The sequence below is a fragment of the Triturus cristatus genome, chromosome 7 (assembly GCF_964204655.1).
Source record: "Triturus cristatus chromosome 7, aTriCri1.1, whole genome shotgun sequence".
NCBI lineage: Eukaryota > Metazoa > Chordata > Amphibia > Caudata > Salamandridae > Triturus > Triturus cristatus.
In genome coordinates this window covers 1,053,331,977-1,053,346,409 of record NC_140590.1, presented here as the reverse complement: position 1 = coordinate 1,053,346,409, position 14,433 = coordinate 1,053,331,977, and positions in this window count along the sequence as shown.

Genomic DNA, 14,433 nt, shown 5'->3' with positions numbered 1-14,433 from the left:
TCATGTGTGGGGGTGGTGTCTAACAGGTTTGGGGACCTTGCCTGTGCCCTGTCCAGTTCAGTACATGTGGGTTCCATGTCAGTTGGCACTGATGCTGAGTCCAGACATGGGTGTTAGTCTCTCAAGTGTCAGGCCTTACAGCGCGCATGTCCTATGTTGTGGCCTGTGACATGATGTGCATGAGTGTGCGATACGCATAGTGCAGGGATGGTGGCGTGTGTTGCAGTCATTCCCATTCAGGACCATGGAGTTGTATGGCCACTGCTGTCCCCTGGGGCATATGTTCATAGGTGTCATGTGTGTCATCACAAAACGTGGACACTCTCAGTGTCTACAGCATAGGTTGTGCTCTGTGCCATTGTCCCTTGTCACCATGTATATTGACGTGAAATGTAGTACAAGTGTCCACTGTACAGCCTGACCTGATTTTCCTTGTTCATAGTCACAGTGGCCAGTGCCTGTGTGTCTTGTTACAATATTCTGATGATGACCATTTGTACATGATTATTTGGACAGGTGCACCTTGGGCATTTGGCGTCCAATCTTGCATTTATGCAGCCCCTGTGTATTTCACCCAGACTAAGAGATGTAAGTGCCACCTGTGTCTCAACAAATTGTCTCATGTAGGGGGTGGTTGGTGTGGGCCAAGCCTACATGTCAAAACCAGAATTCTCCTTGCTAGGTCTGGCCAGTGTGTGATGTTTGTCTGGACATACACTCAAGGTGCAGTGAGCCAGTCATGGTGGGCATGTTTTCAGTATTACCTATGCAGCATGTGCCTCAAGTTAATGGATATGGTCCCTCCTCATCCCTATTTTCGCCAACGCTGTGTGGTGCAGATGCAGTGCTGGATTGTCCCCAGGGCCTGGCTCCTATGTCAAACTCCATTTCATGTCATTTGCTATTGTGTCATGCTCTCTATGGATTTTCATTGGCATGGTGGGTCAACCAACTGTGTGTTGCATGCCCTACATCTGTACCTTGTTTTGTAGATGTTACTGATCTTTCTTTTCAGGCCATGCACTGTAACCTATGTAGATTGGACTCATGTGACATATGTATACAGGTGTGTGATTAATTGCTGTCTCTTCACCTTGCCCACAGCATCGTCGGGGGACACGGAGGGAGACATGAGCACAGACGGAGCGGAGGGACCGAGCACCAGTGCCAGCGTTGACATCGTGGCTTGCACATTGAGTGGTACTGAGGCGGAGGAGAGTGAGGCCGAGGACCTGTCCACTGGCACGACAGAATATGAAGCTGACGGGTCCGAGGATGATCTCTCCGAGTGGGCGGAGGCTGCACCACCAGCTGACAGCAGCACAACATCGCACCCCGCCCCCTCCATTGCCATCAGCCACCTCCCACTTGCTTGTGTCCCTTCCCAGCGTGCCCGGTCATCACATGTCTCCTTCCTGCCAGGCACCGCACCCCCTGTCCCTGTCTCCACTGCTGCCGCCAATGCCGAGTCTGTGGACATCCAGCGGCAGTTGCAGGTTGGTCAGGCTGCGATCCTTAATGTCCTCCATGGCCACAGCCAAGTGCTGCACAACATGGAGGCATACTTGGAGGGCATTTTTTCATCGCAGGCTGACCAATGGCAGTTGCTGAGGTCCATCGACTCGACACTGACTGCAGCAGTGGGTCTCCTGCAGGGCTACGTCCCACCCCCTACCCCTGCCCCATCCACACTTCCCACTCCCATGCCTGTCCCACGTACACCCAGACGTCAGCCTGCACCCACCACAACAGACACAGGCACCACACCAGCAGGAAAGGTCATACGCACTCCTCCTGGCACGCACACACAGGGTGAAGTAGGCACACCCACTGGGTCGGGGGGCAAACGTAAGTCATGCAGCCAGAGTGGGAGTCCGCATTCCACCCAATCCACTCCCTCTAAATCCCCTCCCCTCAGCTCTCCTGGCCACATATCCGGCAAGGACTCCTTCATGGCCGCTCTGTCCCTGAGCCCCACTGTGACACCACCCCGCAAGCGGTCAAGGGAGTCCCCAGTCAGGGTGGTTGAGTCCCCCCCTGTCCGCACCCTCCCCCAGTGGCGCTGCGACCCATCCCTCCGCCCCTTCCCCTCCTTGGGGCCTGTGGTTCCTTCGGGTGCAGGGGAGACACTGGAGGACCTTGCTAAGGTGTGCAGCGAGATCCTGGCCTCCGCCTTTGGCCCTGCCCCACCCCCTGTGGTGGAGTCCTCCATCCCTGCACCCACGACGCCTACCCTTCGCCCTCATGTCCCTGCGGTGCCTGGTCCTTCCCCCCCACATGATGCCCTCCCCGCTGTGGAAGACGAAGGAGTCTGAATGTGCAGGCAAGCTAGGGGACCCGCGTCCCACTGTGTCCCCCATCCAGCTGTGACTCATGGACTGCCCTATGGGCTTTGTAAATATTGAACTTTCTCCGCTAAAACTTTTTTTGATCATGCTGATTAAAGCCATTTTTTGTTTCCTTACAACACTACTGCTTTTCTGATATTGCTGTTGGTGGGGCTGCTACATGATTTTGGGTGGTGATCATGTGTTGGGTGTGTGGGAAATGTAGTAGTGTGATGGTCATAGTGGGGGCCCTGGTATCTGTGTGCCATCACAAGGTGTTAGCTAGGTTTCTCTGTTCATGTAAGCAGTTACTGCATGGTGAAATTGTCCCAAGGTGTATTCCTTCCTCTGTGTACCCTGCCATCTTCCCTGCAGGGTGTTCCCAATATTTAGCGCTGAGTTGTGTGTACATTAGCTGGGTGTGTGACGGACTCCTTCAACTTTGCACATGCATGCTGAGCGATGTCTCCACCTGCATCATTCGTGGCATCCTTGGTAGTCACTGTACTTGTGTATGTAGACTATTGACATGACTTCATGTGGACATTTTTTCTTTTCGGTGCCATGCATGTGTATACTCCCAGCCTCGCACACATGTGGTACATGTACTGCAGGGTCTTAGTGCACCTGACTGACATTTGTGGGCATTGTATCTGTGGCTACTCCACCCTTTGCGTTCCATGGGCACTGCTGGGAGGACTCTGCACCCACCCCTCCTGTCTCTGGGCACTGCTGTGAGTGTTAGGCACCCACCCCTCCTGTGTCTGGGCACTGCTGGGAGGACTCTGCACCCACCCCTCCAGTCTCTGGGCACTGCTGTGAGTGTTAGGCACCCACCCCTCCTGTGTCTGGGCACTGCTGGGAGGACTCTGCACCCACCCCTCCTGTCTCTGGGCACTGCTGTGAGTGTTAGGCACCCACCCCTCCTGTGTCTGGGCACTGCTGGGAGGACTCTGCACACACCCCTCTTGTCTCTGGGCACTGCTGGGAGGACTCTGCACACACCCCTCCTGTCTCTGGGCACTGCTGTGAGTGTTAGGCACCCACCCCTCCTGTGTCTGGGCACTGCTGGGAGGACTCTGCACACACCCCTCCTGTCTCTGGGCACTGCTGGGAGGACTCTGCACACACCCCTACTGTCTCTGGGCACTGCTGGGAGTGTTAGGTACCCACCCCTCCTGTGTCTGGGCACTGCTGGGAGGACTCTGCACTCACCCCTCTTCTGACTGGGCACTGCTGGGAGGACTCTGCACACACCCCTCCTGCGTCTGGGCACTGCTGGGAGGACTCTGCACCCACCCCTCTTCTGACTGGGCACTGCTGGGAGGACTCTGCACCCACCCCTCTTCTGACTGGGCACTGCTGGGAGGACTCTGCACACACCCCTCCTGCGTCTGGGCACTGCTGGGAGGACTCTGCACCCACCCCTCCTGTCTCTGGGCACTGCTGGGAGGACTCTGCACCCACACCTCCTGTCTCTGGGCACTGCTGGGAGGACTCTGCACCCACCCCTCCTGTCTCTGGGCACTGCTGGGAGGACTCTGCACACACCCCTCCTGTCTCTGGGCACTGCTGGGAGGACTCTGCACCCACCCCTCCTGTCTCTGGGCACTGCTGGGAGGACTCTGCACACACCCCTCCTGTCTCTGGGCACTGCTGTGAGTGTTAGGCACCCACCCCTCCTGTGTCTGGGCACTGCTGGGAGGACCCTGCACACACCCCTCCTGTCTCTGGGCACTGCTGGGAGGACGCTGCACACACCCCTCCTGTCTCTGGGCACTGCTGTGAGTGTTAGGCACCCACCCCTCCTGTGTCTGGGCACTGCTGGGAGGACTCTGCACCCACCCCTCTTCTGACTGGGCACTGCTGGGAGGACTCTGCACACTCCCCTCCTATTTCACGATCTGTACGCTTAGAACATACACGTGTGTGGGTTCGCTCCATGCATACGAGGTGGGGGTACATGTCGTACATACACGGTTGGGGTGGGGGTACGCTCCATGCATACGGGGTGGGGTTACGGTCTGTACGTACACTGTTGGCATGGGGGGTACGCTCATACGTCCGCGGGTGAGGGTACGGGTCGTACTTACACTGTTGGGGTGGGGGGGTATGCTCCATGCGTACGCGGGTGAGGGTACGGGTCGTACTTACACTGTTGGGTTGGGGGGTACGCTCCATGCATACGCGGGTGAGGGTACGGGTCGTACTTACACTGTTGGGGTGGGGGGTACGCTCCATACATATGCGGGTGGGGGTACGGGTAGTACTTACACTGTTGGGGTGGGGGGTACGCTCCATATGTACGCGGGTGGGGGTACGGGTCGTACTTACACTGTTGGGGTGGGGGGTACGCTCCATACGTACGTGGGTGAGGGTATGTGTCGTACATACACGGTTGGGGTGGGGGTACGCTCCATGCATACGCGGGTGGGGGTAATGGATGTACGTACACTGTTGGCATGGGGGGTACGCTCCATATGTCCGCGGGTGAGGGTACGGGTCGTACTTACACAGTTGGGGTGGGGGGTACGCTCCATGCATACGGGGGTGGGGGCACGGTCCGTACATATGCGTCCCCACGCTATGTGATGCTTGTGCGGGCCGTACCCAGGCCTTTGCCACGTGGGTACAGCCGTCCCGCCATTGTTGGGATGACGTAGGTGTGGGCGTGGTACGACTCGTACCCACGCTCTTAAGGCATGGGTACGGGACGTACCTGTATTGTTGTGTTGCCGGTTCGCGTCGTCAAGCACTTCCGTTGTGGCTGGCTTTGCTGGACACGCCCCCACCCCCTCGTAGTGACCAGGGCCTGAGGGTCAGGTATGTCCAGGGCATGTGTGCTGTGTGACTTTGGTGGGGGTTTTGTGGCCTGCCCCTGGTCCTGCCCCCCCCTTTCCCCCCTCCCTTTGTTGTTCTGACCTTCTGCGGCGTCTGCGTCCGAACCTGTAGAGGAGGTCGACTGCTATGAGGGCCGGGATGACACGTAGGTTCGGGTCCATGTCTGTCCGTCGCGTACAGGTACTCCTTGTTCGCGTCGTCCTGATTTCCCGGCAGTTTTTGGCAGCCGGAAAATATTCACTGTGCGGGATGACGTCGGTGCGAATCGTGATTCCTGGTTCGTGAATGGCAGGCTACGTGCGTCCCGACGTCACGTCGGCGCTTTCCCGGATCGCATTTGTATGTTTATTTTAGTCGGTCGGGGTTTTGTACGATTCGTACGGAAATGGAGTTTCCGTGCGAATCGTAATTCCATGTTTGTATATTTTGACGACCGGGTACGCGTCGGAGGGAGAATATGCTCCGTCCGACGGTTCGTACCCGGTTTTTACCGGATCGTAATCGGCACCTGTGTATTTGCTTACAGATAACTGTTTTAAAACCTGTCATGTTGTCAAGTTTTAGTAGCATTAGAAGCCAGTCTTTGCTTATGCATTGATAAAATAAGTCATGCTTTGACACAAAAGTGCAGTCCTGAAATATGTAGATTGTGTGCAGTTCCCATACCTCTTGCACTGTAGTGAATGAGTTTTGGTAAACTCCTAGGGATAGTGGTGCTTGTTAGTGAGTTAGTGTGTATTTGGGAACCACTGTGAGAGAAGCATTTGCTAACATCGTGTATTTTCTGAGAGATAACTTTTTAAAACCCTGTCATGTTGTCAAGTTTTAGTAGCATTAGAAGCCAGTCATTGCTTATGCGTTGATTAAATGAGTTAGGCTTTGACACAAAAGTGCAGTCCTGAAATATGTAGATTGTGTGCAGTTCCCTTACCACTTCCACAGTAGTGAATGATTTTTGGTAAACTCCTAGGTATAGTGGTTGTTGTCTAGAATATCACTGTGAGTCTGTGTGCATTTGGGAACCACTGTGAGAGAAGCATTTGGTAACATCATGTATTTGCTGACAAATAACTCTTTTAAAACCTGTCATGTTGTCAAGTTTTAGTAGCATTAGAAGCCAGTCTTTGGTTATGCATTGATAAAATGATTCATGCTTTGACACTAAAGTGCAGTACTGAAATATGTAGATTGTGTGACGTCCCCTTACCCCTTCCACAGTAGTGAATGAGTTTTGGTAAGCTGCTAGGGATAGTGTTGCTTGTCTAGAATCACACTGTGAGTCTGTGTGCATTTGGGAACCACTGTGAGAGAAGTATTTGGTAACGTTGTGTATTTGCTGACAGATAATTGTTTTAAAACCTGTCATGTTGTCAAGTTTTAGTAGAATTAGAAGCCAGTTTTTGCTTATGCTTTTATTAAATGAGTCAGGCTTTGACACAAAAGTGCAGTCCTGAAATATGTAGATTGTGTGCAGTTCCCTTATCAGTTCCACAGTAGTGAATGATTTTTGGTAAACCCCTAGGTATCGTGGTTGTTGTCTAGAATATCACTGTGAGTCTGTGTGCATTTGGGAACCACTGTGAGAGAAGCATTTGGTAACATCCTGTATTTTTTTAGCAGATAACTCTTTTAAAACCTGTCATGTTGTCAAGTTTTAGTAGCATTAGAAGCCAGTCTTTGCTTATGTGTTGATTAAATGAGCCATGCTTTGACACTAATGTGCTGTACTTAAATATGTAGATTGTGTGCAGTACCATTACCTCTTCTAGACTAGTGAATGAGTTTTGGTAAACTGCTAGGGATAGTGTTGCTTGTCTAAACTCACACTGTGAGTCTGTGTACATTTGGGTAAGGATTGTGGGATAAGCATTTGGTAACATAGTGTATTTGATGACAGATAACTGTTTTAAAATCGGTCATGCTGTCAAGTTTTAGTAGCTTTAGAAGCTATTCTTTGCTTATGCATTAATAAAATGAGTCAGGGTTTGACACTAAAGTGCAGTACCATGTACTATTCTCTTCACTGTACCAGAACTGAAAATTTAAAAGTTTTACCCAGGCACTAACCTAGCAGTAGTCTGATGATTTAGTCAGCTTCCAAGTACTCATGTTGTGAACCATACATTACCACATAGATTGCTTCAAATGTCTATGCAGTATGCATGCAGTCTTCTAACATACTATACACTTGTCTTTCACATTTTCAATTCGCTAGTCAGTATCCATACACTTCCAGCAAACACCCTTTCACTCCCTTTGCACTCCTCTAGTGACCCATTCAGTACCAAGTACTAATCCATTCTCTGTGCGAAAAGCCTACCACTTATAAATTCACCTAGGCACTCTCCTTGCTGTACTCTAATCATTCAGTCAGTACCCAAGTACTCATACAGTGAGCCAGGCCTTAGCACATGGACTGCTTTAAATGCCTATCCAGTATGGATGCAGTCCTCTAATCACCTACACAGTTGTCTTTCACACCTTCAATTCCCTAGTTAGTATTCATACACTTCTAGCAAACACCCTGTCACTCACCCAGTGTGTCTCCTTATAGTACTGTAATCATTTAGTCAGTTAGCATGTAGTCTTTTAGTGAGGTAGGCTTTAGGGCATGAACTGCTTCAAAGTAGTATGCACTATGCATGTAGTGTTTTAACGATCGTCACACTTGTGGTTCAGGGCTATAGTTTCTTAGTCAGTTTTTATATAGAATGTGTTTGAACAGTAATGGAGTAGTATAAATTTGAAAGTTATTAATATACATTTATTTGTGATTCTTTTTTATAGATACAGAACAGGAGTGTTTCTCATTTGTTTGCACTCTTCTTGTGCAAGATTGTTTGGATGAAGGGTCCTTAGGTGTTTCATCATACTTGCCGTGCGAGTATTTTTTGCTAGGATCCCCTCGTAACAGAACTCTTTTGCAAATCTTGCACGTGACGAAGGTGGCATTGGTCTTTGTTTGCCCCTCGAGTAAAGTAGAAAATTTCCTCCTAGGTATAGTGGTTGTTGTCTAGAATCACACTGTGAGTCTGTGTGCGTTTGTGAACCACTGTGAGAGAAGCATTTTGTAACATCGTGTATTTTTTAGCAGATAACTCTTTTAAAACCTGTTATGTTGTCAAGTTTTAGTAGCATTAGAAGCCAGTCTTTGCTTATGCGTTGATTAAATGAGTCATGCTTTGACACTAATGTGCTGTACTTAAATATGTAGATTGTGTGCAGTACCATTACCTCTTCTAGACTAGTGAATGAGTTTTGGTAAACTGCTAGGGATAGTGTTGCTTGTCTAAAAGCACACTGTGAGTCTCTGTACATTAGGGTAAGGATTGTGAGCGAAGCATTTGGTAACATAGTGTATTTGATGACAGATAACTGTTTTAAAATCGGTCATGTTGTCAAGTTTTAGTAGCTGTAGAAGCTATTCTCTGCTTATGCATTGATAAAATGAGTCAGAGTTTGACACTAAAGTGCAGTACCGTGTACTATTCTCTTCACTGTGCCAGAACTGAAAATTTAAAAGTTTTACCCAGGCACTAACCTAGCAGTAGTCTGATGATTTAGTCAGTTTCCAAGTACTCATGTTGTGAACCATACATTAACACATAGGTTACTTCAAATGTCAATGCAGTATGCATGCAGTCTTCTAACATACTATACACTTGTCTTTCACATTTTCAATTCACTAGTCAGTATCCATACACTTCTAGGAAACACCCTGTAACTCCCTTTGCAGTCCTCTAGTGACCCATTCAGCACCATGTACTAATCCATTCACTGTGCCAAAACCCAAACACTTATAAATTCACCAAGATACTATCTTTGCAGTACTCTAATCATTCTGTTAGTGCCTAAGTATTCATGCACTGAGCCAGGCCTTAGCACATGGACTGCTTAAAACCCCTATCCACTATGTATGCAGTCTTCTAACCACCTAGACACTTGTCTTTCACACTTTCAATTCCCTAGTCAGTATCCATACAGTCCAGCAAACATCCTGTCACTCCCTTTGCACTCCTCTAGTGACCCATTCAGTACCAAGTACTAATCTATTCCCTGTGCGAAAAGCCTACCACTTATAAATTCACCTAGGTACTCTCTTTGCTGTACTCTAATCATTCAGTCAGTACCCAAGTACTCATGCAGTGAGCCAGGCCTTAGCACATGGACTGCTTTAAATGCCTATCCAGTATGGATGCAGTCCTCTTATCACCTACACAGTTGTCTTTCACACCTTCAATTCCCTAGTTAATATTCATACACTTCTAGCAAACACCCTGTCACTCACCCAGTGTGTCTCCTTATAGTACTGTAATCATTTAGTCAGTTAGCATGTAGTCTTTTAGTGAGGTAGGCTTTAGGGCATGAACTGCTTCAAAGTAGTATGCACTATGCATGTAGTGTTTTAACGATCGTCACACTTGTGGTTCAGGGCTATAGTTTCTTAGTCAGTTTTTATATAAAATCTGTTTGTACGGTAATGGAATAGTATAAATTTGAAAGTTATTAATATACATTTATATGTGATTCTTTTTTACAGATACAGAACAGGAGTGTTTCTCATCCGTTTGCACTCTTCTCGTGCAAGATTGTTTGGATGAAGGGTCCTTAGGTGTTTCATCATACTTGCCGTGCCGCACGAGTATTTTTTGTTAGGATCCCCTCGTAACAGAACTCTTTGGCAAATCTTGCACGTGACGAAGGTGGCATTGGTCTTTGTTTGCCCCTCGAGTAAAGTAGAAAATTTCCTCCTAGGTATAGTGGTTGTTGTCTAGAATCACACTGTGAGTCTGTGTGCGTTTGTGAACCACTGTGAGAGAAGCATTTTGTAACATCGTGTATTTTTTAGCAGATAACTCTTTTAAAACCTGTCATGTTGTCAAGTTTTAGTAGCATTAGAAGTAGGCCTGGGCGAAGCACTACGCTACGCTCGCGTAGTTTGCGAAGTTCGCGCTACTTCGCACTACGCGAACTGCACGTAGCACAGTGCGAACACGCGTAGCGTAGTGTTGCGTAGTGCTGCGGTCATTTTTTGCTTGCTCGCGGTCCTCAACGTCAAGTTGGCGACCGCGAGCAAGCAAAATGACATCCTGGCGAGACTTTTTCCTTGTTCGCGATCGCGAGCATGGAAAATAAACCTCCCGGCGAGATTCACAACGCGAGAAGGTCAGGTTTCTCATTGCGAGGGGTCGCGTATGCTCGCGACGGCTCGCGATGAGAAACTACCAGTTCGCGTTGAGAAAGCTGCAGCTCGAGGAAAAATCTACTCGAGCAGCAGAAAACTACAGCTCGCACTGTGCAAGATGCCATTTTCAATGATTGCACAGTGCCGGTTGCTTGTCCGCACTGTGCAATCATTGAAAACAACATCTTGCACAGTGCGAACATGTTACTTCGCAGTTCGCGAAGTGCTACGCGTAGCTCGCGTAGTGCGAACTTCACTTTGCGTAGCTTCGCGAAGTGCTACTTCGCGAACTACGCCCACCCTTAATTAGAATCCAGTCTTTGCTTATGCATTGATTAAATGAGTCATGCTTTGACACTAATGTGCTGTACTTAAATATGTAGATTGTGTGCAGTACCATTACCTCTTCTAGACTAGTGAATGAGTTTTGGTAAACTGCTAGGGATAGTGTTGCTTGTCTAAAAGCACACTGTGAGTCTCTGTACATTAGGGTAAGGATTGTGAGCGAAGCATTTGGTAACATAGTGTATTTGATGACAGATAACTGTTTTAAAATAGGTCATGTTGTCAAGTTTTAGTAGCTGTAGAAGCTATTCTCTGCTTATGCATTGATAAAATGAGTCAGAGTTTGACACTAAAGTGCAGTACCGTGTACTATTCTCTTCACTGTGCCAGAACTGAAAATTTAAAAGTTTTACCCAGGCACTAACCTAGCAGTAGTCTGATGATTTAGTCAGTTTCCAAGTACTCATGTTGTGAACCATACATTAACACATAGGTTGCTTCAAATGTCAATGCAGTATGCATGCAGTCTTCTAACATACTATACACTTGTCTTTCACATTTTCAATTCACTAGTCAGTATCCATACACTTCTAGGAAACACCCTGTAACTCCCTTTGCAGTCCTCTAGTGACCCATTCAGCACCATGTACTAATCCATTCACTGTGCCAAAACCCAAACACTTATAAATTCACCAAGATACTATCTTTGCAGTACTCTAATCATTCTGTTAGTGCCTAAGTATTCATGCACTGAGCCAGGCCTTAGCACATGGACTGCTTAAAACCCCTATCCACTATGTATGCAGTCTTCTAACCACCTAGACACTTGTCTTTCACACTTTCAATTCCCTAGTCAGTATCCATACAGTCCAGCAAACATCCTGTCACTCCCTTTGCACTCCTCTAGTGACCCATTCAGTACCAAGTACTAATCTATTCCCTGTGCGAAAAGCCTACCACTTATAAATTCACCTAGGTACTCTCTTTGCTGTACTCTAATCATTCAGTCAGTACCCAAGTACTCATGCAGTGAGCCAGGCCTTAGCACATGGACTGCTTTAAATGCCTATCCAGTATGGATGCAGTCCTCTTATCACCTACACAGTTGTCTTTCACACCTTCAATTCCCTAGTTAATATTCATACACTTCTAGCAAACACCCTGTCACTCACCCAGTGTGTCTCCTTATAGTACTGTAATCATTTAGTCAGTTAGCATGTAGTCTTTTAGTGAGGTAGGCTTTAGGGCATGAACTGCTTCAAAGTAGTATGCACTATGCATGTAGTGTTTTAACGATCGTCACACTTGTGGTTCAGGGCTATAGTTTCTTAGTCAGTTTTTATATAAAATCTGTTTGTACGGTAATGGAATAGTATAAATTTGAAAGTTAATAATATACATTTATATGTGATTCTTTTTTACAGATACAGAACAGGAGTGTTTCTCATCCGTTTGCACTCTTCTCGTGCAAGATTGTTTGGATGAAGGGTCCTTAGGTGTTTCATCATACTTGCCGTGCCGCACGAGTATTTTTTGTTAGGATCCCCTCGTAACAGAACTCTTTTGCAAATCTTGCGCGTGATGAAGGTGGCATTGGTCTTTGTTTGCCCCTTGAGAAAAGTAGAAAATTTCCACATCACTGAAGGAAAACATTGTGGGCGTGGTGCATCCTCTAAAAATTCATCCTTAGATTCGGTGAATATTTTAAAGCGACAACATTTACAGTTTTTGTAAGTTAAACTTATAAAATTTTGTTAGCTGTATGCATTTTATATATCTGTGATTTGTATCTTGTTTTTTTGTTTGAGAATAGCATGTTGGTTGTTTTTTTAACAATCTTTGAGACTTTTTTTTTTTTGCCCGCTGTTAAGTGATGAGTACAATTGAAATCACTATTTTTAGTGAAATTTAATATATTCTGAGAACAGCAAAAAAGGCAAAAAAATTACTTTGTGGAAATTATGCTGTGTTGTAAAAAATGTATTATTACATGTTATAATTTTTTTTTCCTTTTCTTTCACAGATTCAAAATTTTAAAATAAGCAATTTTTATGAATTTAGGTTGGAATGAGAATGTGAAAAAAATGTGTACCATTTTTTATTCCTATTACTGTGAAGGCAAGTTTAACTAAGTCTCAATATGCAGAATTAGGAGGTCTGCAAGAAGCTACAAAGTTGAAACATGTTTCTAAAAACACTCTGTTTATACCTATGTAGTTTTGAAATCTGACCATAATCAGATATCATGTGACCTGCAAAAAAAGAGATTTGAGGGGTTCATAATATTTCCCATTTTAGATATTGAAGAACCGCAATTATTTCAATCATTCTTCTTTGAACATCTTTGCAGAGAAAACTCTGTGCTTGCCTTTTATCATTCGCAAGGAATTTTAAAAACGGAAATATGTCACTTTTAGTAACATAGTTATTGTGTAAGATACTCTTTCATATTTACAAAGAGAGGAAAAGGCACTCTGTGCACTTATTATACTCCATGTAAATACAACCTCATCATGTATTGTAAACCACTTTGTGGTGAAAGGGTGTTCTATAAGTGTTGTTGTGCATGATTGCACTTAATACTCATAGAACAAGACACATGTCTAGATTTATCAGAAATCATGAATCTCGATATGTGTGTGAATGGTGCACCATTCTAAAATTGGTGTAGGAAAGCACAACAAGGAGAATTGTTTTAATTTCTCCACATTTTTATATCTTCAATGCATGCTGAAATGTTCAGCATACATTGAAGGAGAAAAATGCATTTTCTCATTGTTTTTGTGCAGGAAGGTGTGTCTTCCTGTAGAAAAACAAACCGCACATGGCACAGATATCCTTGCACTATGGTGCAAGGGTGCCTGTGTCACCACATGGCTGCAGTTTAAGCAGCCGTGCAGAGAGAAGCATAGATTTGCAACATATTTATGTACATATGTTGCATCCCTGTGCTTCGGAAGTACTACAGCACACTGCAGTTAAAGAGGTTACTGTGTGATGCTGCAGCACTTCCTCATAGTTCTGCACTTATACATTCACCATTCGCTACTAATGCATTCATTCAGTCAATTACGTACTACACATACATTCATCTAAACTTTCACACACTAACAAAGAAATTTAGCTCTTTTTTTAAACCAGGAAAGTTTGTTCTTACAAGAAATTTTTTTTTCTTCTTTCTTCTTTTATATTTTTTTGGGGGGTTTTCTGAACAATTTTTATTTTTTTTTGGTTTTTCTGCAAAAAAAAAAAAACCAGGAGAAACCAAACAATGAACTTCAGGGAACAATAAAAAAAAAAAAAAAAAAAAACTAGCAAATGTGACTTTCTTGCCGGTGGCAGATCAGATCGATCGACTGCTCACCATGATAGCACAAAGTCGCATTGCACAATTGAAATTGAGGACGGATGTCCAAGGTTTGGGCTGATGGATGCACTCTTGATATGCACAGCTGCGATGAGGTGGAAGGCGCAGGAGCAGGAGTGTTTCTCATCTGTCGGCACTCTTCTCGTGAAAGATTGTTCGGGTGAAGGGTCCTCATGTGGTTCATCATACTTGCCGTGCCGCACGAGTATTTCTTGTTAGGATCCCCTCGCGACAGGACTCTTTTGCAAATCTTGCACGTGACCAAGGTGGCATTGGTCTTATTCTGCCCCTCGGGAAAAGTAAAAAATTTCCACACCACTGAAGAAAAACGTTCTTTGGGTGATGCCTCCTCCCTCATTCTCAGAAATATGAGGAGATGCAGGTGATGCCTGCTGCCCTGAAGCCATTTTTGGTTGAAAAAAGTTAGA